Source organism: Salarias fasciatus, chromosome 4 (assembly GCF_902148845.1).
Source record: "Salarias fasciatus chromosome 4, fSalaFa1.1, whole genome shotgun sequence".
In the NCBI taxonomy this organism is placed as follows: Eukaryota; Metazoa; Chordata; class Actinopteri; order Blenniiformes; family Blenniidae; genus Salarias; species Salarias fasciatus.
The window spans coordinates 14,526,851-14,552,448 of NC_043748.1; the positions used below are offsets into that span (position 1 = coordinate 14,526,851).

Genomic DNA, 25,598 nt, shown 5'->3' on the forward strand with positions numbered 1-25,598 from the left:
GCACGAAAGCCAGAGCTGCACAGCACATCGCAATCGATCGTTATCAGTCGTGATATAAACACCTGCAGTATCCTCAGAATGTGACTGAGCCGCTGTCCGAGACGCCTGCTGACCACATTCACAGTCTGTGAGGAGCTCAGTGAAGGCTGTGATGGTGGAAGACGTACAGACGAGCCAGATAAATATGGAACCGAAGACAAATGCTCAGCGAACCGCGAGTTCTCGGTTCACACAGTGGTTTCATATGAAAACCTTTTTTTACATTTTGACCAAGTATGGACATGGTGGACTGAAACAGAATGGCTTTTGTCTGGCATGTACACTACTACAATCTGGAGGAAGTATTTTAGTGTGAAATGTGTGAAAGCGTCCTGGATCACAACTACATGTCATTGACAACATTACTGCATGTTTCTTTAACTTTCCTAATATTTTGACACTTGGAATTCGAACAATCCACAAAAATCCAATTCTTGGTTATTTCTGACCTTTTAAGCCTATTGTTTGGAGTTCTGGTCCAGTTTATTAAAAATTTCAGTTGTAGACTTGATCAAAACCAAATAATAAAAAAGAAAATCAGGTGTAAAAGCAGGTAGAACCAGATAAAATGTAGGTCAAATTTAAAGATCGTCAGATCAATTCCATCTTTGGAGAAAGTAGTAAAAGCTTGGCTGATTCTGAGGTTTCTAACTAATGCGTGGAATCCTAACGCTTGTGCTCGCAGTTCATAGATTCCATCTTTCCCAGACTCCACTGTGGTGAGAGAACAGTTTAAATCTCAATTATGTGACAAAATCCTCCCAAAGAAATGGAGATGGAGAACTGAGCTGGGCAGTAGATTGTCCAAACTCTGCAACATACTGCTTTTTAATAATAATAATTTAAAAAAAAAAAAAAAGAAAAGAAAAGATCAATACACGTTGAGCACAACTTATGGCTCGGCACTCAACAGTGGCACCGGTTTTTCATGTGGGATCCCCTGGGAAGATGAATTAATTGGTCCCTGAATACCTGAAAGCTGCTGTAAGAGCTGGTGATGTGATAAAATACACCCAGAATGAGGCAGCGACTCAAAATAGATGATTTTCTATTAATTAGGCACTCCCTCTTGTTGTTCTGGGCATGTGGTAATGTCAACAAACCGAGCGTTTTGCTGTTGTTGCATTATGAATTCAAACTCAATATAAGGCAGAAACATGTGGAACAATACAGTCCGGTACGGCTTGTGTATATATATCAGCCCTGGCTGGAACATACACACCACTTGCACCTCAGGGGTATTATACAGCTCAGAATAATCTTTGAGGTTTTGCAATGTAGCATTGGGTAGTGGAATTTAAATGTGCAGTGAACTCTGACAGCTTGAAATACACACCAGTGCCATTCACTTTCACTCAGGCCTGCCAAAACAGCAGGGCGAATGAAAGGAGTCGCGTTCTGCCTCCAGCTCTGTGTGCACAGTCCAGCTGCCTAAAAAAAAAAAAAAAAAAAAAGACTTGGCATTGTGCATTAATGTAAACCATGTTTACAATAGATCTCCATAGCTCCGAGGCAGAAAAAGGTTTTATATCAACATTTCCACCTGCTACTGTTGAAAATCTTTACTATTAAATGGAACTTTGGGTTCATTTTTTTTAAGCTTTGCAGTGAAAGGGCTGCATATTGGGTGAAAATAAGCACATAACTCCCAAGATCTGCAGGTATTTTTTATCCACCTGACCTCTAAAAAATGTATTTTATGTGTTTTTTTCCTGATCCCGCAGCTGCCACGGCTCATGGGAGGCATCACTGAAATAAAATGGGTGTTAACAGCCTTTAAAAAGCAACATTCGGTTCATCCGGGGCTCGCAGAAACATCCCACGTCGACATATTTGTCGCGGCCACGTGGCCGCGGGACGGAGCACACCCGCAAAATAAATGCACACACCATGTACCGTGTGCATGCGTGTATTGCATACCTATAACAGAATTAAGTATTGACATGACAGGGGGGCACAGTATAGAGTTAAATGTCACTCTAAGATTAGATCCAGCGGGGATATAGTGTGAAGGTGTCCGTTTCGCTATCGCTTCAATATCTAATGTGTGACTTTACATCGCAATACCGCCTCATTTGCTCTTCGTTTGAAATCGGCTGCGGGTATTTTTTTTTTTTTTTTTTTCACGCTCATGTTAAGCGATATTTTAAGGCGAGTGACACGTTACTGGCAGATTTCCACCTGCGACAAGTGCGACTTTTGTTGCCAGTGAACCGGGACGTAACTGTCTGACCCCTGAATAGAACTCAGTAGAGCTGGATCGGGATTCTGCAGGTTTTATTAGGTTTTATATTAAATTCAATTTAACAGACCGGGAGGCCGATACTGAAGATTTTCCTCTTATTCAGTTAAGAAACAATTTATATATATATATATCTGCCTTTACTTGAACTCTCTATAACTCATTTCAGGTCAGAAACCACCTACAGCCAGATTTACACTGAGGTGGGACGTACTAGGAAAAAAAAAAACATATTTCTTCATGAGATCGGAATGTATTATTGTGGTGCAAGGGGAATATCAAATTATAAACGACCGAACTGTGATGGATTTTGTTTCCAAGAACTGTACGTTCACATTAAAATGTTGAAATAAAGACTGTAGTCTGATCTGATAAGACGACAGCACTGTTTCACCCTTGTCTGTTGTGTGACTTCCACTCAGTCACACAGTTCTACCTTTTTAATTCAAGGTTTCTGTGTCGTCAGAAGCATTCCAGTTCCCGGGAGAAAACCTACCTAAGCTCAGAAAGAACATGCAAACCCACGTAGAGTGGGCTCCAGACATGGCGGTTCTCATTCCCAGCAAGTTGGAAGCGTCCTGATCGGGCATTAAATCCCCCCCGTCCTCACCTTTAAATTGTTCCAGACAAATTCAGCTTGTTTCACATTTGCATATATTACATTTAGTTTTGTTCCCTTTAGATTAAGCTGTTGTCTGTTTGTACAAATTATGACAAACAACGTCCTCTAACTTTTAATTTAGAATGCCGGGTAATAAATCACAATTAGCACGGAGCTTTAATTTGGTTTTGTGGAAAATTCTCTTTCGCCGTTGTTTCGCTCGCGCGGAAATCATTCTCTTTCTATCAGAAAGCCAAATCCCTCAGGATATAATCCTGGTGAAACATGACATCTCTGACTCCCTGTTAGCCTGAATGGCAGTTAATTAAATGGAACACAGTTGGGTGAAATATAAACTTGTCTGAGCTGAGCTGATGCTGCCAGTCTTGCGCTCCGCCGCCTCACGCTCCACATGTTTATTCACCATTTTAATCATTTACCAGCTCATCACAATTTTAATTTAAATCCTGTTACGTGGGATTAACTTCAGGTAGACTCCCTTTTTCCCCCCGAAAAAAATAGCCAAACCATATGGACCCGATATAGGAAGGTCTGGACATAAAGTATTTAAAATCACATTTTGCATTTTGCAGAAAAAAACTCAGCAGAGGTTAAAAAAGAGCCGGGCGACCCCGAGGTGATCCCGGCGGGAAATGAGGCCGGCAGCAGTAGGTACGTTGAAGTCCTGGTGAATATGAGGTGAAATATGCATCAGGACGCGGAGAAAAAGAACCCGGCAGCTTGTGGGAGAGTAGCTAAAAGAGCTTAAAAATAAAATAAAACTCTGACTCTTGTTGAGTTGTGACTTTTTTATGAGCAAACAGATGTTGGCAGTTTGCAATCTATGAATCTCCGCAGCAGCACTCCGGGAAGAGCGAATAGCTGAGAGTGATTTACGACATTCGTAGGCCCTATAGAAATATATGGAAATGTAAGTCATGAATTTTGATGCACAAAAATAATTGTGGAGAAAACAGTTTTCCTCCACTTCATAATGCAGCCTCCTCTCTCGCGTCGAACTGGGGGAGCTTTTTGATTGCGCTTTCTTTTTTTTTTTTGTTTACCAGTCTTCCTCGGCCCATCTGTTTGGAACATCCGTCCGTTTAATGCAAACTCTCGCGGGTTCTGTGTGGTAACGTCTTCAAACGCAGCAATGATGGTTCACTTAGAGTCAGCGTGAGTCTTGTTAATTTGATATTTGGGAAAATAAATGAACAAATCGTTTTCGGGTTTGTTTTATTCTCAACGCGAGAACAGAGGGAGTGAATCTTTAAGTCGGTGCGCAAGACATCTCTAAAACTGGTCCAGATTGTTCCACTTTCTCAGAAACGCACTGAATAAACTTAGTTTGTACTTGATGCCCCTGTGGCCTAAAGTTTGACCCATGATCCTCTTGGCTGTTGCGTATTATGGGTTTCTTTTGCCCCATTTGCACGACGGAGGTTTTCATATGGGGCGGCTGTTGGGTGCTGTTTTTATATAACACAAGCAGATGCACACAGAGAAGAGTATGCTGTAAACATTGAAGCACCTTCAAACTGTCCTTCATCGTTTTAGCTCGCGGAGTGCCTGTTGTCTAAAAAGAGAAAGAAAAAAAAATGTCTCGACATGTGATCCAGATAATGGTAGTTATTGTACACTCTACTGGAGAAACGCTGTTAAATCCAGAGGCAGTCGGTGGAATAAACAGCACCTGGATTCCTTTAGCATTATGGTCGAATGTCTCACACAGCTACAGGACTGCATGGAGAGTATCAACGTTTCAGAAAACTTATTATCAGCCGCCCTACAACCAGCGGCTGCTTTCGATACTAATCTAACCGTGTCGAAAACTCCACCTCGGCTAAACCTTGAGAGACTTCATGATGCTAAACACGACACTCCAGCATGTTGAATGGTAAAGAAGACAAACAAAAAAGCCGGGTGGGAGTCAGAGAAAAGAAGCTCATTGAGACATTGTATCATCCAGCTGCACCGCTCAGTGTCACTGTACTTGACAACGATATCTCCCACTGCCGCACGTTCCCTCAATGACAGCCTCTCAGCACTCAGTAATAAAGATCCCCTTTGTGATGTAGCAAAATATGGCGGCAAAAGGTCCAAACAGCCATCTTCAGGACTGTGAACTGAATCCCAATAAACAAGTAATCTGGAGGTCGTTGTGAAATGTGAAACTCTGTCAGTGAGTTTTCTTATTTTACGCCTATTGAGGTGTTTACAAAGTTTGGCGGAAAAGCTGCACAGGATCCAACTCGGCAGCAGTGGCGAAGGGCCGCCGCCCCTCCTGAGGTCAAGAGTGACTGCCCCCTGCAGTTAAGCTGTTTGTTTACACCCTCGCACTTAATGCGGAGAGCCCTCGACAGCTGCGAGCGTGACTTCACGCGAGGCGACCCTCCGCTGAGGGGATGAAGGGCCGCTTTCACCGGGCGGCGGCGCCGGTCCTCTCCGCTCCTTCAGTTTTTTTTAACAAACATCGACGTGCATGACGTGGCGGCGGCAGCGGTGGCGGCACAGCGGGAGTTGTTGGTTTGACTTTACATTAGGGACAGTTTGTTCACATCAGATTTTATTCATTGTTCAGAGATTTTTATTTATTTTTTTTTTTTATGCATGCTGGCTTCAATCTATTCAATCTATCTGACACCTGGTCCCAAAAAATTACTAATCAATCAACTAATTTAACATTACAAATGTACATGTTGATAAATTTCAGCTCAGGTGGCTCAAACTAAACCTATTAACTGAGCTATTATGGGTCATGGAGGTAGAATTAAGAATTTTACAATGAAGAATTTGTAACTTTTACATATCAGACGCTGAGTTTATACATCAAATACTTCATTATAGTGAAAGCAATGTGATGCTGTCATGTATTTGCGATGAGGCGCAAATGAGCTGATTTGATTTCCTTTGCTACATGTCACTCACTCGTCCCTGATTCCGTTCACGCGTCGCCTTCTCTTGCTTTACCCGGAGTGTTGTTGTCGACGCTGACAGCAGACAGGCTACTTTTTATTATCTAAACGTCTGATCTGCGTGAGGCAGCGATGGCTCCAAAACAGAAGCCGTTGATGGTAACTGACAGAATTAAGAGTGGATGCAATGTTAGATAACATTAATCACCGTGAGCTGCCTCTTATTAGTGCAACCGGCAAGGCAGCGACATGACTAAAGAGGCGGTTTTGGGCAGCTGAGTGTCGGGAAAGGCAGTTTATGAATTTTTTTTTTTTTTTTTTTTTGTCAGTGAAGACGAATGTGTCTGATCCGTCTGCCGCCTTGATTATGGAGCTTTATCGGCTCAGAAAACACTATTTTAATAAAAGGACGTGACCTTTAGTGTTATCTTCCGCTGCAGCTGACGTCCTGTGTTTTCAGTGGAAAAGGGGTTTCTACCTTTAGGCGAGCGCCGGTTCAGGGCAGGTGGAAAATCTATTGCTACGGTGAGGAGAGGCGAGAAGCAAAGGTTAGAAACAGACGCTCTGTTCCTCCACACACCAGCAGGCAGCGGGATTTAGCGGTGGGATTCGGGCTGGCCCCAGGTTTATTTCTCAATTCCGGCACCGTAGCTTTTTCAGAATGACTTAAACTGATAATATCAAATATTAGATTGGCCGGGGGAGAATCTGAGGTAGAGGAATTCCAGGTTATATATAAGGAAGGGATTAGACGAGGAAGGGGAGGTCAGACAGAGAAAGGCTGGACTGCAGGTTAAGTCCATCCAATAACGGAATAGTCGCAGGTTATCCCCTCAGCGAACACAGTGCGAACAGGGTCATGCAACTGTTTGTCATCAGGTAGAACGAACTCCAGGGGGAAACTCTTGCAGATACAAAAGAAGACCAGTTTTCTGTATTATTGGTAATTTCTAGTTTTACCCCGTGGCGTAATCTCCGGCGGCTGTATGCTTCCGTCTCCAACGTTCTGCCCTTTACGTGATTTACTGAGGAACTGTGACCTTTTACTTAATGTTGCAGTAAGATGCGGATTAAGTTGCACTGGGTTTTACTAATGACCAACCCGTATGCACGGTAAAGTCCTCCTCGGTGCGAGAATTTCGTCGCGACGGCGTTTACCTCGACCCATTTCTGTCCAGTGTGTCAATAAGGCGGTGGACCTCCGTATCATACAGCTGATAGTCTCATGAGGCGCAGCAGAAGGTATGTTCACACGCCAACTGTAAATGACACGAGCTTTTTTTTTTCTCCCCCCCTGACCACAGTCATGTGTGCGGCGAGGATTTTACACATGGATTATGCAGACACAACTGACCTCACCTCAATACCGAGGATCAGCGCCACCGAGAGTCTTGAGCTATGACTCGCAGGCCGGACAGCTGTCTTAAAGAAAACGCAGAAAGAACCTTGTTAATGCTGCTGTAGTCTAAACTCAAAACTTCTTTCATTTGCTGTTCGCTGACGTTTCCAATATCCGACTTGAATTATTTGTTTTTGATCGCGCATCGAGTGAAGTCTTGATCTTGAAAGTTGGGGGACCGCGCGCCGAGTCCGGGTGGACTATTGTGAAAGCCAAAATAAAAACATGAGCCCATTTCAACATGAAGTGAAGCTTGCAGAAACCTGAATGTCAGATTTCTGTGAGCTCTGTTTTTGTCAGCACTCAGAGTCAAGATGAGTCAAGTGCGGCGCTGCGGTCTGCCGTGAAGCCATTATTCTCCAGAAAACAGCCCTTTACTGACAGGTTTCGCTCTCGCCGTGAAGCGTGCCAAACTCAAATCAGCCACGGTGTTTTTCTTGTTTCTTTTTTTAGTATAGGAAGATGATGGACAACCTTCCAGGCTTTCCATCATTTAAAAAAAAGAAATGCTTTCCAGAAGGTCGTTGATCAGTGTTGACTCTGCCAAACGCGTGTCACAGATGGCGCTTGACACGAACCTTGCAGGGAGGAATGGAGACGCTGTGTTTCTGCATAAGCTGGCAAGTTTAACGGAGATGGCAGCCAAATTTAAATCAAACATATTTTTAGGTGGCTTTTTTTTTTCTCCGTTCAATTCAGGAAAATCTTCACTCGATCAGAGCTGGCAGCTGCCAAGCGTCTTCCCTGTTCCAAATAAAGCAACAGTAGCTTTGCTGGAAAACTAATTAAAGGGCAATACGCTGATTAGGTGGTTAGAACCGTCATCTGATGTCAATACGGGTTTGATTGGAAGCCAGAGTTTGTCGGAATGGAGTCCGCATGCTTCCCAGACTATCAGAGTTTCCTCAGGATAGATTAATTGGTGGCTCTGAATTGAACAGGTGTGTGACGATCGTCCACATCTGACCCGCCCCGCCTTTCCCTCGCAGTCAGCAGGGCTCTGTTCCCCAGCCGGGACCCTTGTCCCGACGCCGCTGTCAGCGCAGAATACAAATGAACGCACCAATTCAATTACATGCTGTCACCTTAAATAAAAATGTAAATTCGGTTCCTGTTTTGCTTACAAAACAAAGTGGGAATGAGCGCATTGCAGGACGGTGGTCCGCCTCTGCGATCACACCAACCCTGCACGCTGTGTTGCCATGTTTTGAAATTTCAAACCCTTGTCTGCGAGTTTTCACTCAGCAGGTACAGCAGAGGGATTTTTCTTAATGAGAGCCTTTTTTTTTTCCCCCTCAGCGGCGAGGCAGAAACTGGACGCTGCGAGGAATCCGCGCAATTTAAATGCACACAACACGCCGAACAAACAGCCCGTCATTATCGTAATTCCGTCGTCAGGGCCCTGCTTTTGTTCCTACGTGTTTCCAGCGGCGGGGTCAGCTATGCAGCTGCGGCGCGGCTTCACCGCGCCGCCAACATTAGCGGCGGACGCCGGAGAGAGACGAGGGGGAGCGCAGCCACTCTCACACATCCACATAAACACAGAGGAGAGGCGAAAGGAAGGTCAGCCATGGCAGACTTACATTCTTGGCAGCCCTCGCACCGGCTGATCATTAGAGAGGGAGCGGACGGGGAGGATGGAGGAGAGGTGGAGGATGAGACACTGCAGGGAGATGGAGGAAGCGGTAGAGCTTTGATTCCAGAAGGTCAGTCTTTCATTTTACGCTGCATGGGTGTGCACACACCACAACTTATTTGTATATTAAAGGGCGAATGAAAGGGGAAAAAATGTAAATTGTAACTGCGGCGAAACACGTGCTCTGTTTGCTTCTCATGACTTTTTCCTACATTGTTTGACTTTATGCAAATGTGTGTTTGCCCTTACCTGCCTCCTTATGTAGGTTACTGTACTCGCTCAGACAATGCTCACGCTCGCAGGAGAGGGGAGGGGCTCGGTCCGCGCTATCACAGCCCCACTTAATGGAAAACATTCACTATGTTTATTGTCATTTTAATGTACAGCGAGACTCGGCAAGCTTTTTTGTCTCGACTGTGAATAACTCCCCGCCAGTGAATTTGTCAGAGGCGCTTAATATGTAACGTGGAGCTGTGAATTATTTGGTACGGGAGTTTTATGAATGTGAAAACAGCCTTGCAGCTTCAATCTCCGGCTCACACGTGATTATGCAGAGTGAAGCTCAAACTGTGAGAGCAGGAAGAAAAACACTTCATTTTATGAGTGGATGGAGGCTTTAAGTGAAGGATCGCATGAAGGCTGCGCGCCGAGCTTTCACCTGTAAATAACGGAGTTATCTGAAGGCAGTCGAGTTTGTTAGTGTTGCTTATGAGGCCACTTAAACGCAAATAAAAGTCTGAGGATTTTTGTCTCCGTCTCTTTTTCACACTCGGACTGCTCAGCGGGGCAGAATAATGTGAGAAACCCATATCAGCCCTTCCAGTCAGCGGATCGAGGACGGCGTTTCGCAATTCATAAATACAGTTTTCAGGCTATGAATTCTTTTTTTTTTTTTTTGTTTTTTACAGCTGAAATTTCACCTGCACTTACAGCAGGCACATATAATCAATCCACAGTGACATTTTGATCACTGAGGTATTCATGAAAGAAGCAGCTTATTGAGCTTCATGTTGGCATCATCGCTTCCTAAAAGATTGTGAAGTTAATCTTCTCCCTGCAGTGAACGTGAAGTTTTTGTAACCTTCTCGTAGAAACGTGGCGACTTGCAGACCTTCAGAGCGGCGTGTTTAAACACACCAGGAGCCGTCCTGACGCTCACAGTGTGAAACAGGGCGGGCTCAACACCAGGAACATGGGAAGACCATTAACCCTTACATGCAGTTTGGACCAGCCGTGACCCCGTTTTGACATTTGACAGCAGCAGAAATTCCCTGAAATTTTATTATTTCACCTTAGAATTTGAACACTTTTAATAACGTGACTTGAAAACTCAGCAATATAACTGGTAAAATTGTCAGTTTTACAAATCTGGGTCATTTTTGTCTCCATTTGGATAGTTGAAGGTAAAACGGAGCTGAATCTCATTGAACTCTTCACATTACACTAAAAGTTCTTGACACATTTCCGCTGCTGGTGCCTCTTCTAAGATTCCTCTCCTGCTCTGTGACGGTGGTCTCTGATGTTTTTGATCTGCGTCATATCCAAACAGTGATTGCGCCGCCTGCGCCAAAGCACACACCTAATACCTTTCATTAAATACCCCGACAGCCCTCGCCATGGGAGCGCGGACGGACAGGGTCCGCTTGAAGCTCTCCGGCTTGAAGGGCGATCGACCTCCGAGGTGGTAATTCTCCATGAGCTGGAGCTGATCTTTCCCCGCAGCTGCTCTTCCATGTGTTGTTTTCACTGTTTAGTATCTCCAGGTCCGATCGCTCGTCTTTACATGACGGCTTTGAGAATCCGGCTTTAGCGCGGCATCGGAGTTTCACTTCATGTGGCGCTTCGGATTAGAACTTGCGAAAGAAAACATTTCAGCAGATAGAGCGAGCTCAGTCAGGGTTAGGCAGGACTTCTCGCATTGCATGAGTCAATGTAAAGCCAACTGAGGTCTTTATAGAGCGCTGCCCGGCGCTTTTGATGTATTGCCGTGGACTAACCTGCAAGTTAGCATCTCCTCAGCTCTCTGGGAAAAATCTCCCATCAGCAAGATTCGAGGCGCTTTCACGTTTTCTTCACTGTGGTCGTAAGTCGATTAATCTTGAAGGATCAATACTATCAGGAAAAATTAAAAAAAAGTGCATGCTGTGCCAAAACCAAACTACAATTACATGTATGCCTCCTGCTCTTTCAATTAAAGTATTGTCTCTTACATTTAGACATTTTTATAACTAATAAATTGTGGAAATGCTAAGTCATTTTGTTCTGTTTTACACTTTGCAAAAGTTTTTATTCTGTATAAATAGGGCTTCTGTGGTATTTTTATACTGACTTCAAAGCATAAAAGTAAGGCTTGAAAGTGCCTTTAACGACACCCAAAGGTGAGAACACTCAATTGAAGGGTATTTCAAGCGTCGCCCTGTTGGGAAGGTAAACATGACCTGGAAAAATAATGAAGACTGCAGAGCATTACGCCCAATCCTGGAGCGTCGGAGCAGGAAGACATGGGAAACACGCGGGGCCTCCAGGACCCAAGGTGTATGCCATTACTCCAAACAAGGGTGAGAAATTCATTTTCCCAAGGCGCCTCATGGAGAAACTATTCCTGCTGCGGAAGGCCCACAGATTAAATGCATCTCCGAGCTGAAAAGCAGTTGGTCACATGATTCAAATAAGCTCCTGTTCCTGCTCTGCATCAGTTCTTCTTGTGTTTATTTCTCCACATTCTTTGCATACATGTCCAATAGCGAATAAATGCGATGAATAGGGGGTTTTTTTCCCCTCAAGTATTTTTCTTTTCCAAGTTTGCAGACAGTTTAAGGACGCCGATTTGCCTGCATCTATGAGAGTTTATCATGCCGGATTCGCTGTTTGTGCTCAATGTTGAGAAATGAACTCGACATGACAGATGACCAAAATCGTAAACATGTCCACATCTGATATGAGTATTTGTCAGCTGGTCAGGAACTCTGCAGGGAAACCGCTCCTAACAAAACTGTGTTTTCTGCCGGACTCTGCGGGAGTTGTGTGTAGGTTCTAGCCGTCCGCCCGGCAGGAGGAAAGGCGGAGAGACGGGAGGAAGTGATCCGATAGAGCCGTGAGCTGCGGGGACATGTTTAGCTCTTCCTTAATCACGACCTGCTCGCGAGACATTCATCATGAGGAACGCGTTCCTGGCTTGCTCAGTAGTAATGAACACTTCTCCCCACTTTTCAGTTCCAATTCTTATTCATGAAGCTGAAACAAATGCATTGAAATCATGTTTTATTGCTCGCCAAATGACACATGTATCACACAACAGCTCATCTATTTTTCAGCCAATCAGGCGGCGCCCACGCGAAAATGCAAAGTCGGCATAAAAAGGGATGAGGGAGAAAATGAGGGGAAGGAGTGAGTTTCGGTTTCAGCAGAGGAAGGAGATACAAAATACATGCTTATGCATAAAGAATGGAGAAGTTTTCAGGTAGTCGGGGAGCTCCGTGCGCCGAGATCCCCGCCGAGGCGCACGCAAAGATGCAAAGCAGAGCGACGCTCATGCATTCAGACTCATTAGTGTATGTACGGCTGTGTGGAAGAAGACTCCCACAGTCACATAAATTCACTCATGTATGCACACTCCCTCAGAAATGCACACACGAGTGTGCTCAGAGAGCACCCACACAAGTACACACACACAAACACACACACACGCACACACTCTCCCATCAGTTGGTAATTACAGTCGCTGGCAGGGTAACAGCAGCCATACATAGTCAATGAGTGCGGGGAAAACAATGAACACACAGAGCAGATGATTGCTGTAAATAAAAGAATGAAAGTGGAGCGAGGGGGCAGCGTGGAGGAGGACACGACACTGCTGGCTCCCGGAGAATCGGGGAGTGGGAAGAGACGGGCCGAAAATGAAAAACCGGGACGAGTCGGAGGGCACGGGTTCAGGAGAAAGTTGGGAGTTTCTTTGTCAGTTTGAGGTATTAACAAGGGAATTTAGGCTAACTGTTTCACCATATGTGCAGAGGGGATTGGTAGAAGAAAGAAGGGTTTGTTTTGTTTTGTTTTGTTTTGCTAAAAGCAAAATGTCGGAGCCGCAGTGGTAATCCCATCAGGTGAAGTGGGAGGAGACGACAAAAGGTTGAATAATTCCAACTTGACCTTCAGATACTTAGCCCTGATCTTCTCTGTCTGGACCGTCTGATTCTCAGCACAACGTTCTCTTTCTTCATAACTCTGCGCAGATATTTCCTCTCTCTCTCTCTCTCTCTCTCTCTCTCTCTCTCTCTCTCTCTCTCTCTCTCTCTCTCTCTCTCTCTCTCTCTCTCTCTCTCTCTCTCTCTCTCTCTCTCTCTCTATTGAGACCCGACGTATATTAAAAAATTGAAATCGAAGACTTCCACCCAAGAGTTTTCAGCTTTTTCTATACATACAAAGATCAAAAGCAATTTTATAAAGTGTTATTATAAATATGGTAAAAGAATTACATACATTTTACAATTTATAAAAAAACTCTTCAAATTGAATAAATTTGACACCAAAGCTCTTTAAATTCCCATCCTTCACATTATTGTAGAATAATATTCTATGATATATATAAACACCAACATTTTACTTATTAACTATTAATGCATGTTTACCCAGTGGTATTTTTTTTCAGCAGCCGCGGCTCGTTGGATCTGAACACACATATAGACATAAACAGTGAAGCACGAGGGGCCGTGGATAAACATCATAGATCTAACACTGCGACAGGACACGTAAACCACCACATACATTTCACATTTTAAACATCTGCGAAGGTTAATCGAACCAAAATTCTTTTAAAGAACTACGAAGTTTCACAGAATTCATCTTACATAAAGATTAAATTCAATATACATTGTGCGATCATGATATATTATGATAAAAAAGACTTATGCCGATGACGTTCATCTGTTTGTGCACTTAGATTCGGTTTGGGCCTCTTTTACTAAGTTGATTTAAACTTTATAATTAATCATTTAGGTGAACTAAATGTTGCATTTAATATTTAATATACTTTCATTTTAAATTTAAATCAGAACATGCACGAACACCGCATGACAAAAACACAACTTATCTCAGTTCATTCAGTCTTTAACTCTATGTACATTTCACATGTTGGCATCTCGTTTAACAATGAATTTGAAATCTATATTTTTGTATATCATGCAGTGTAAATATGCACAGTAGACACCAGAATATGTTCTTCATCAACAAAGGCAAAGTATGAAGGCAGACAGTCAACATCTTTTTTTTTTTTTTTTATTTGTTGAAAGTTTTAGTCCCCTATAGCCCTAAAATGGTTATACTGAAATTTGCAGTAGCTTCATGTGAAAAGTGCAAATGTTGAAGCGGTTTTTTTGGGGGGGTTTTTTCCCAAATTGAATGCATCACAGTGCTAGGCTGTCAAGGCAAAGGTGCAAAAAATGTTAATTACGAGAGGCGTGAATCGTTTAATCATGTATCAGTGTCATTATTTGTACCAGTTCCAGAAATCTCACCCATCAAACTGTGTCAGAAACCATTTAGTTCATGAATTCTTTAAACAGGAAAGAGGCTGAAGTTACCAAACGTGGTCAACTGCTGACGAAGGGTTAAATCGGCACACTTTGCATGATGTTCACGTCAGCTCAGCGGTGAATGGAAAAGTCTCACACAGAGTTTATTCACCGATATTGAGTGAAGGGTAGTGAGATTGGCTGTGAACTCCTGGGTAAAGACCTGAAGAATACAGCCGGGGACTGAGACGAGTTGGCTGGCCTCGCTCCTCTTGATCTGGCGGGGGGTTCGGCCATCCCGGAGGTCCCCCGAACAGAAGAGCCACTCCACCAAATCGCTCGGCTGATTAGGATGCCTCCGGGTCGTCTTTCCATTGAAGGTCTGCTTGGCACGGCCAACCGGGACTAGATCCTGACGTTGTCCAAAGACCCACTGGAGAGATTATAGGCTGTGTCTTAATGATCTAAACCACATGGCACAGGTCTATTTGTCTGAGTCCAACTGCGACACACACATTCTGCACACAAAGCAATGATGCTTCCTGTCTGAATTATTAATTTAACTCCTCATCATTGAGTTTTTTTTGGGCAATTTGGCTTCAACTAAAAGTCAGATCAACACCTTATTGCCTTAATGTATTGCAATGTAAAGTAGTGTAGGCAACACTTATCGTAGAGCTTATTTCAGCAACAAGACAATTCAAAGTGCTCAAGATCACCAGGCAAATTAAGAGTTGAGCAGACAGTGCATCGCCTGAATATGAAACTAGTTTGAACAGTCACTTATCTGCAGGCTTGTATGCACCTTTAAAACTACGGCAGAAACGTTGCAGCATTGACGTAAGGCCTGGTTTTGGCTCCGGCGCCTAAAGACATCAGAGCGGCACCGAAGCATATTAACACACCACATTTTAAATCACAGCTATAGGCACGCAGGTGGGCAGAGCTGTTTTCCTATTCACACTGTGGGCGCTGCTATGGATTACCAACCCTTCAGGCCTGTACCTTCTCTTCTCCCAGTGCTGGATAACTCCCAACCCCAGTGACCTTAACATAGACGGACGGATGAATTGATAAATGGGAAAATTGCTACTTTATTTTCACACTGGCAAAAACACTGCTTACGGCACCACTTTATGCCGTGTGCGTAGAAAGATTGAACCCCTTTTTGCTTTTGGGTAAGAAGACATTTTCTTTCTTTTTTTTTTTTTTTTCTCCTTGCAATCCAAGTTGGAAAAACTGATGAAGAAAATATTTTAATGTTTGGCTGATATGTAGAAATTGTTTAATCGGTCTTGGTAAGTTTACCAATTTTACATGAATCAGTCTGTGTGCTTATACATAGAACTGCACATTATGTTGCAAAGTTATAGTTATCACAATATGGACATGCACAATATACATACTGCCAAAAGCTAACTGAACTACATTTTAGAAGAAAATTGGGATTAATCCAGATTAATCCACAAAAATGCAGCCCTAATTATTACATACCTGTTGGATGCAGAACTGATCACAAAAAGGAAAGTCACCACACATTTCGTGGGAACATCAGAAACACCTGATGGAAGAAAACGCTGGTGTGAATTTCAGGAAAGAGAAATCGTGCTATTAATTAGAAGAACGAAGATAGTGTTTGTATTTGTCATAATTCCTGTCATGATTGCAATACTAACCATATTGCGCAAGTTTCAATATAATATCAATATCGTGAAGGGGGTATTTCAGTGGAGTGACTGTGAGGACAACCTTCAGCTGCTTTTTCATTTCAAAGTACCCGAGGATCACATCTGTGTAAAATGCTGCCGAGAGACCTTAAGTTGGCGTGAACGTACAGTTTCAGCTGCGGTTACTGGCAAATAAATGCAGCAGCGCCTCAAGTCACAATGTGAGCGCAGTGTTTTGCCTAGGAAATGCTGAGTACGGTAAAAGAAGTTAACACAGAAGCCAGCATCGGGTTTCGCCCCGGTGAGGAAAATCAGCTCTCCCCCTGCGTCCGCAGGCCCAACCAGGAAACTCCAACAAGTGGGAAAGTACTTGTGGATGATTGTAATTTCCTAAACATCCGCTGTGACTGTGTCCCGGTCAAGCCTCTGATGCTCCTGACTCACTGAGTAGACAATAGGAGACTTGTGCACTTGGGGTAAACAAGTTCAACAAATTCATCTGCTGCAGGAGCCACGCTGGACTGATAACACCTCTTCATATCTCTAGAAAAGCTGTGGAAACTGTGCTATTTGTGCAATTTTATTGAAAGTTACAGCCATATTTTGACATTTCTTGTTACGTCTTCATGTTTTCAACATTATAAACCCACCAGTAAAGCAACAATGCAACACTTTCACCATTCATGCAAATGGTGCTAGCTCATTTCATTAGCTTGAAATGTGCTGCTAGTTTTTAAACCAGATAAGCGTTTCAGTTTCAATTTACAATTTCACTGTTAAATTCACTGTCGCGACAGTTCTTTGTAACTGTCACATGAAGTCTGCCTCCAATAGCACATAATCTCAACATTACATGATGTTGGTATAAAATCTGACCTGTTTTGCATTAGTACATTAGCACTGTAGCATGCTAACCTCTGGAAGTTCTAACTCCAAGGAGCTTACCGCCTAAAGAAAAAGTCGTGGACTTTACAGCCAATTGTCATTAACTCGTTTGCACAGATAAAATCATCTTAGCCCCAGAACACTCTAATCTTTTTAGCCTGGCTTGGCCCTTTAAGTCCCGACTTCGGCCGCGCTGGTCTGTCAGATCTGAGCAGCAGATATCATGCAGCAGCTGATACCCCCCCACCACCTCCCCCACCAGCACCACCACACACATAATCAGCTAAGATAGATACACATCAGTTAATGCAGACTGTATTCGGCGGCGCTCGCGACTCAGTCCGGTCCTGTCGCGGATCTTTCCGAGGCCACTCACGTTTTGTGTGCACCCGGTGAACTGCGAGACGTCCAAATGTCAGCTGTTACAATATGCTAACCGGCAGATAGTTGAGAGTCTCCGGGGCCGTGTTTTCCTCCAGGACAGGCAGCTGTGAGCACGCACTCCAGCGCTGTTTATCAAGCCCACGTGTGCCTTTCATAGTGCATGAAACATTAATTGTATTTGGATGAAACTGAATATTTGCGAAGGGTTTTGGAATCTACAAAGGGAATGTTTGACATGCGGCTGATAAGTCGGAGCTCAGTTTTTGGCTCGAAAATCCGAAGTCGGGAGCTTTCACGCTGAAAGTTTGAGGCCAACAAATGAACTAAAGTTAAATGCTTTCACTTTTTAATTAGGTTAGTAGGTGATAACACTTATTACATTATTGCATGAGTCAAAAACACGAGTCATAGGGAACCCTCAGGCCCTGGAAAGTCTCTGTTTCCAGCTTTTGCCCTCTTTTTGTGTGTGCTGACAGGATTTTTTTTTTTTTTTAATGTATTTTTTCGCTGCTGCGTTTTGCTCTGCCTTGATTATACAGTAAAGACAGGGAGAGCTGCATATCGGGAGACAGTGAAGGGAGAGGCGATTTGGAGGAGAAAGAGAGAAGCAGAGGGAGAAGGGAGGAAAAGAGACAGTCATCTTTGATCACGCTGCGCTGCTTCTTCACTCCATCTAATCAGCTTGGAAGCCGTCCAAAGCCTGCCTGCTCTGAGACAGACTAGAGGTGTGTGTGCGTGCGTGCGTGCGTGTGTGTGTGTGTGCTCAGCTGTGCCCAGATTTGTGTGTGTGTTGTTTTTGCCTCAGTGCTCCTACCTATTGCACACATAGTGGAGGGAATATGTTTCCATAGGACGGTGTGTTTGAAGGTAAAAGGAAAAAAAAAAGGAGTGTTTGTCCGTGTGTGTGTGTGTGTGTGTGTGTGTGTGTGTGTGTGTGTGTGTGTGTGTGTGTGTGCGTGCGTGCGTGCGTGCGTGCGTGCGTGCGTGTGTGGGTTGCATAATACTGGTGTATGATCTCCTAATTGCCACGTCCTGTTTCCAGACAGACTGGTACAGAATGTACACAGCTGAGTGTGTGTGTGCGTGTGTGTGTGTGTGTGTGTGTGTGTGTGTGTGTGTGTGTACTGAGCTGTCTGTGGTTAACGCACGGTACATTGATCTGTCGTCATTGACCTATATAACGTTTGCACCAGCTCTGTGGAAGAACAGGGTCGACTACACTCACGGCCACCTCCACCCGTTTTTTTAAGTTATTTTCACATGACAGTTCTGATTTTCAACTCTTTTTTTTTTTTCTCTCTCTCTCTTTTTTTCCAAACAAACTTTGTCCTCACTGAACACCACTGGAGAGGAAACTGTGTGTCCAGCACGGCAGGTCTCATGACTTTGAGTTTTCATGCTTTAACAGGCTCCACTGACGACTGGAAGCCTCCATTTATAGTAAAAAAATGTAACGTTTATGAATTAACTGTGAAGGACTCTGAGAAACAGAAGGAGACGGTTTGTCGAACCAGAAAACTTTTTCTTGTAGGGAGGGAGGGGTATTCATGGATGATAAATAAGGAATTCATTTGATGAATGAAAGATGAAGAAATAATGAAGAAGTTAATGTAGCCTGTGTAACATTATAAAACAACTAAATATGCACTTTCTATTGGTGCTTTGTTGAGAGAAGCTTGGAAATGATTTAAAGAACACTGAGGGAATTTTTGATCAGTTTTTTTTTTCTTTCCACCCAGTTTTGGTTTTTATGGCCGTTTCGTTCTTTAATCCCGTTTAAAGTCCATTCTGCTGAGGTCCCTCATGTTAAAGATTTTCTTGCTGACACGTTCAAATAGTTCACTCTCTAAACTTTAGAGAAAACATACAAAACCTCCTTTAGCTTAGAACTGAACATGAAGTAGAAGTTTCATATCATAAAATTATAGTTTTTATTGATATTTCTTACATGTAAACACTTTACTGGAAAAACAAAAACCAGATGTTTTGAAAACTTTCACACTTCCTGTAGTATTAACACGGACAAAGTTTTAAAGCACATCTATTAAAGTCATTTAAAGCAAATAACTCCTAAGATCATGGGATAAAACTCAATAGTGTGCAGCGGAGATCATTACAGGGACCACAAAGGTTTTCCCCTCACTTACAGTAAGTGAACGCTTCAACCACAAGCAGTTTGGAGTTATGCTTCCTAATTTTAGTAACTTTTATCTTCTTTGGAATTATTACAGCAATTACAGGGAGTTTGCAGTTAAAATGAGGATGAATGAATCCATTCCCTTCCTTAATGAAACCATAGAGACATAATATAATGTTTGAAATTGGTTTGTGGAGAGCAAATTATTTTTTAACTCCTCTGCATTTTAAGGATTTTCTACATTATAAATGGTGGTTTAACCTTTCCAAGTGTGACCATGAAGGGCTATTACAATGCAAAGTCTGTGGTATTCTCATTTTAGAAGCATTTAAATCTCAATTTTCTATTTATTTATGTTTGTCGCCTTACTGACAATATCATACCTTACTGCCTGTGTTTCATTTACTCCTGGATTTACTTTTATTAACTTCCTATCTGGCGCTGAAGGCGGTTCAGTGACAATAAACGAGAGTCTGGAAGATAGAATGCGAATGTCCCCGGTGTTGTTTGTGTGTGAGGAAGGCAGCGGGTGCATCAGGGTGTCACCGTGGGAGGAAAAATGGGGGATCTCTCACACTCTGATGCCATCTACTGTCACAGGAGGAGAAGTGGAGCAGCGCGGCTCAAGTTCAAGGTTCAGTGCCAGGGCACGGCCACAACATTGTCAGAAAACAACTACAACATAGAACGTTTTTTCTCCTCTTTTATATTTAATAGTGTAGGAAAGAAACCTATCACAGAAACCTTCACTGTTTTGAGAGTGTCACACATGTTCAAATTAAAAATGATATAACATTCTATACCTTAAATGTAAATATGTTCATCTGGAATTATACAATTTCTTGAAAGTGACCCAAAACATAAAAACATTGCAAAATGCATTTTTTTTCTCTTTCACTTTTCATTCTTTTTGTACACTGAGGCTGATCTGGGTCACATTTCTTAAACAATGCATGTTGCTTTACATGTCTTTTAATCAAGAACACACCTTGTGAAACCTGAAAATTAAGGTTCCCCTGCTCTGTGTTTCATTTTTCATATTTAATGGATGAATGAATGTTTTTTTAATGATTATTCATTAATATCAATTACACGGTTGATACACTCCAGTTGAATGCGAGTTCTGGACCTGGGCTGAAAGCGGCCTCACCACATTGTGAAAGTATTAAATCTGAGCAGCTTTTTCAGGGTTACTGGTCCTTTAAAGCAACTTCAGCTCTTCCCTCTTCGATTTGATCAGGACTCTGTGGGGAGGTGTAATAGTAAATATTATTCATGTTTGTACAGATGGCTCGTGGCTCACACCACCCTTTACAGAGGCTCCACCATCACCGCCTGTGTATTTGTGGCTGTTTGATTACATTTCTGGCCAATCGGATGCCTTCCTGCTGGTCCGACAAGCCACGTTTTAACACATTTAGCTCAGTACTGTGTACAATAGCGAAAATATCTGCTATTGTCCATTGTGGTGGATCATAAATCGACGTCCTTCATGGAACGGCACATTTCTGCAGCTAAGCAACAGAAAACTGAATCATGAGCCCAAACTGGACCAAGATGTAGTCACATTCTGCCAGAAGATGTAAATTTAAGCAAATGATTTCATGCTGAAGAGCAAAACGCAAACATTTTTTCTGTAATCTTTCACTCTCACCATTACCGTCCCTGGTGATTTACGTTTTCTTCTTGACTGGCTTTGATCTCGCTGGCACTTTTTCATTAAAACGTCAAACAGAAATGTATGAAATTGCACTGCAATTTGTGTACAAATTGAACACAAGTGTTGCTGTAACCATGGAAATCACATAAAGAGACTGACAGACTCCAAATGCTGGATACGGCGTGGGAATAGTCGAGAAAGTGGGCCACGACAGACAATACTTTTTATCTTAACATTCAGGAAAATCCTGGAATGAAGCATCAAATGTTGAAAATATCATATTCAATTAAAAAACACAGAAGTGTAATTGTTAACTTTTAGCGTGGATACAGGCTCAACTTGATGTGAGACGATGTAAACAAACAGTTCAATAAAACCTTCAGATTATCAGTTTGTTTTCTTCCATACACTTTAAATTTAAGTGTTTTTTTTTTTTTTTGCAAGGTGAAAATGAGAGAAAAGAAGTATAAAAAAAATGAAAGAAAACAAAGGAAGGGATGATATTCTTATAAGAAAACAAACGGAAAAGCTTTACAAGTATGATTTCCATGTGACCTGTTTCCGTGACCCCGTCCCACCGTTGATTCTGACACACATAAATATGGGTGTACATACAGTCGATCCCCGCCAGAGTGTCTAAAGCTATCTTAAGTAAATCAGCCACGCTTCATAAGCTGCTGTACTCCAGTTCTCGTGCTGCATGTTATGAGAACAGCCTGTAAATGCCAGGCTCTGTGCAGGAACCGGGTCAGCTCAGGACACCATCACATCCAGACCACTGGTGTTGTGGTGACGCTGGTGCCCTCATCTGGCCCTGCTTGCTCCTCACATGGTCGTATGCATTGCAGCGGAGAGGTGGGCCGAGCACGTCATGGGTTTTAGTCATACATAAAGAGTGAGTCATGCCTTTATGGACGCTTGTATAACATGTTTATTATTGTATTTACAGTCGAACGTTTTCATGAAGGGGAAAAGTGAAAAAGGCACAGAAGCTCTCTAAAGGGATCAAGACTGTTGCTCTAAACTATGAATAGACAGTAATATTTTAATCTCTGGCAAATGTCCATGGTGTTAGCGGGATAATCCACCCTGAACCCTGCGGGCCCTGAAACATGACACAGTTAATAATGATTAATAACTAAGAGTGCGTGATTTTTGTCAAACTTTAGAAAAACATGACTAGTCCAATAAGCGGGTACACTTCCGCCTTCGAGGAAGCTAATGACTTGTTTTGATTTGTTGTAAAAACATAAGCGCTCACAACTTTTCATCGCATTCACACACTCACTCACACACACACACACACACACACACACACACACACACCCTCCAGACAGTCACAAGCATGTGTTCTCAGTGGCCGCGGTACAAGGACATGCAGGGCAGCTTGTTTTGAAGCCTCTAATCAGCCGTTCCAGATCAAGGTGGTCCGTCCTGCTCTGCTGAACCAGAACGTTGTGTGAACGGATGTTTCCCACAGGGGGTCCTGGGAGTCCAGGCCCGCCTGGACCTTCTCGGGGAGTCAAGGGTCGTGATCCCCCTGATGGAAATGAGCATCAGTCTGGTGCACATTTCACAACAGTGGAGCAGGAGGGAGTCCTAAGCCCTGCAAATGAGCACTTTCAACACATCCCTCATTCAGACACCAGTGGGATTTTTTAAATAGTCATACCTGGATTAAGTTTGGTGGTAGACAGAAATAGGAAACAATATTTTTGAAATGTTCATGTTAAAATAGCAACATTAATCTGTTTATACTCTAAAAGGCTGTAAAAAATACAACAGTTTTAGATGTGCTTTGGGACATTCACTGTATTCTGCATAGTTAAAATTGGCTTTAGGTTGAGATTGTAGTAATGTTTCAGATTTGGAAAACATTAAAAAAAAAACAACAACAACAACTTCATATTAAGGAACAAATCATTCATGTGGCCAGGCTGTAGATGAGGTTCAATTTCATCAAGTAATTTGTAGAACTTCCGTGAAGTTTTTTTTGAGCTCTGGTCCAATTTTCAGTTTGGTTCTTGACCTTTCTGCCGACCTGGTGGGCGGGGCTCGTGGCCTTTTCTCCAGCCGGCCACCGGGGAGCGATTCTGAGACATTCTGGCTTCATATTGGAGGCTCTGTCACATCGTACGTCGGGCTGCAGTTTAAGCATGCAGCTCAGCTTTGAAGGTCAAAAGCACACTGCTGGATTTGTAACTGCAGCTGATGTCAGTCAGAAACAAGCATGGCTCTGCAGCTTTACGGCGAGGAGATGAACATCAGGCGCAGCGATAATATCGTCGTGTCACGAAACCACACGCACGTTAATTATGAATAAAATCCCCTGAAATGATGTGATCCCTGTTCAAATGACTGGGGAGATATTTGGCTAAAGCAATGTTGTTTATGTTACTGTGAGAAGTGTAAAGATATTTATGGTTCAATATGAGACTATGGTGGGTGGAACAATCTCGTAGACTTTGGCAGAGCTGCTACATTTCTGCATTTCATTGCTTGCTCTTCAGCATGGCGCTGCAGCGTAGGTAGATACTCTAACATTCTGTAAGAAATCAACGGCATCGCTCTCTATGAAACTATGAGTCGGTTTTAGCTACTTGTGGTTAGTCCACCAGGTCTTGGATTTCCTTATTAATGCCACCTGCACCAGATGAAGCCCGCGGCCTGTAAGACGATGAGGCGGGTGTCAAATTACAAGAATTTGAGCCTGGGTGCGGTTACAAGAGAGGCTTCCTGGAATCTGGTCGATCGGAAGAAAATAGCCTCCCTGAGAAGACAGATGAAAGGTTTTGATTTCATAAGATGAAATAAGATCCACCACATGCGCCCGCTGAGTGAACGTCAATGTGAAATAACACGGAACTTAAAGGGGCAATCTTTAAAATGTAAGGCGTGCCTCTGTCCACTGGGGGGTTCTGTTGAGTCTCTTCAGCGGCAGGCGATCCTCTGCACAACCTAGTTTTGAGCCGTCTCGTTCTTTGGTAATGTCAGAGGTCCAGATTTTGTCCAGAGTGTTCTCTGTATTTTTCACACTGAGCAACATATATTTGGATGTCACTGGATTGTAGGAGAATGCTCCTCCTGTACTACCAAAAAAAAAAAAAAATAAAAATTATCTTGGTATAAATACGTTGACGGAAAATCAAAGCTATATGTAATTACAAATTGTAAAGCAGAAAATCCAGTATTTGTATTTCTGATGTAAACTATACCTTGAATTCAGCAACTCCTTATTGTTTGGAAGACTCAATACACCACCTTGTGGTTCTAACATGTATTGCAGGACTGAATGGGCCGAGGCAAGCAAGAAAACCTGCTTTTTGGTAGGAATAACCAGCAGGACATCAAAGAAAAGATTATTAAAACATCTATTTCAACTAACTGTGCTATTATTTGAAGCTAAACTAAATTACTTTATAAATACTATTTCAGCCTATATCTCATTTGCTTGATCGAACTTTATTGGGAATGACCGACCACCGGCAGCCTGTCTTGCGTCTGTATTTTTCATTTCACGTGAAGATCATTTAATGACACGATAAACTATTCAAACTGAGTATTTACGTACTGTGACAAGATTCATAAACAGTTTCAGTAAATCAGAAGCCAGACTGAAGAGGAAATATATAAAACATCTAAATTACTTCCATATCAGAGTTTTACATCTGTAGTGGTTTATTTATTGATTCCTTTTTTTTTTGTGACCCACTGCAAAATTGGAGCAAAAACCATTTTAATTACACATAATTACCCTAAAATGAACCACGTGTTGAAGAATGTTCGTCTCCAAAGATGCTTTAATTTGTCTTTATTGCTCTCTGGAGGGTGTTAATGTTGATCTGAACTTTAGAGCGAGAGAAAAAAAAAAGCTGGAAACATACCAATGAAAATTACAGGGTGCAATTTAGCCTGAATTCCTTTCAGAGGACTTGTAAGTAGCTTATGGTAAATTAGATTTACTTGGGAGTTAGACAGAGGTTGTATTGTGGAAGCAGACGAGCTGAAGGGCCTGACCTCTGGAGCGTTGAAACTCCGCTCAGAACGTGATTTGGAGTTCGCAGCATGGGCAGAAAAAGAAATACTTAAGTCGTAACTGAAGAAAGAGTTTTCATCTGTTGATAAGCTAAATCCCCGAAAAGCAAATAATTACTGACCTGAAGTGAGAGGTCCAGCGCTGTTTGGTGCTACATGGAACAGAAGCCTGCAGGTTAAACTGCTTCCTGAGAAGTTTGATGCATCTGGAGAAGGTGATCGCATTGATTCGAACTGTTCCCACTGAACTCACCAGAATGTTTGCATGTTTGTGTTCCTTCCATAATCCAAAGAGAAGCCAGTGAGGTTACTTGGTGAATGATCTGAGTATCAGTGTGTTTCTGAGTTATTTCCCGTCTCTCCTGAAGACTCTTCTCGGTCTCCTTTAAGTTTCTGAGCTGCCACACTGTGTGAGGTCAGTTTCATAGACGTCAGTATATTTTAATTATAGGTTTCCACTGAATTCGAACTCCTACACTGCACTTCTTTAC

The 25,598-nt window shown here is 42.7% G+C and overlaps 1 protein-coding gene across 5 annotated transcripts in view; it reads left to right on the forward strand.

The window, feature by feature from the left end:
* LOC115386500 (thyroid hormone receptor alpha) overlaps window positions 1-25,598 on the forward strand; it is a 128,641-nt gene that overhangs the window by 59,127 nt on the left and 43,916 nt on the right. The gene's annotated exons all lie outside the window — the stretch shown is intronic.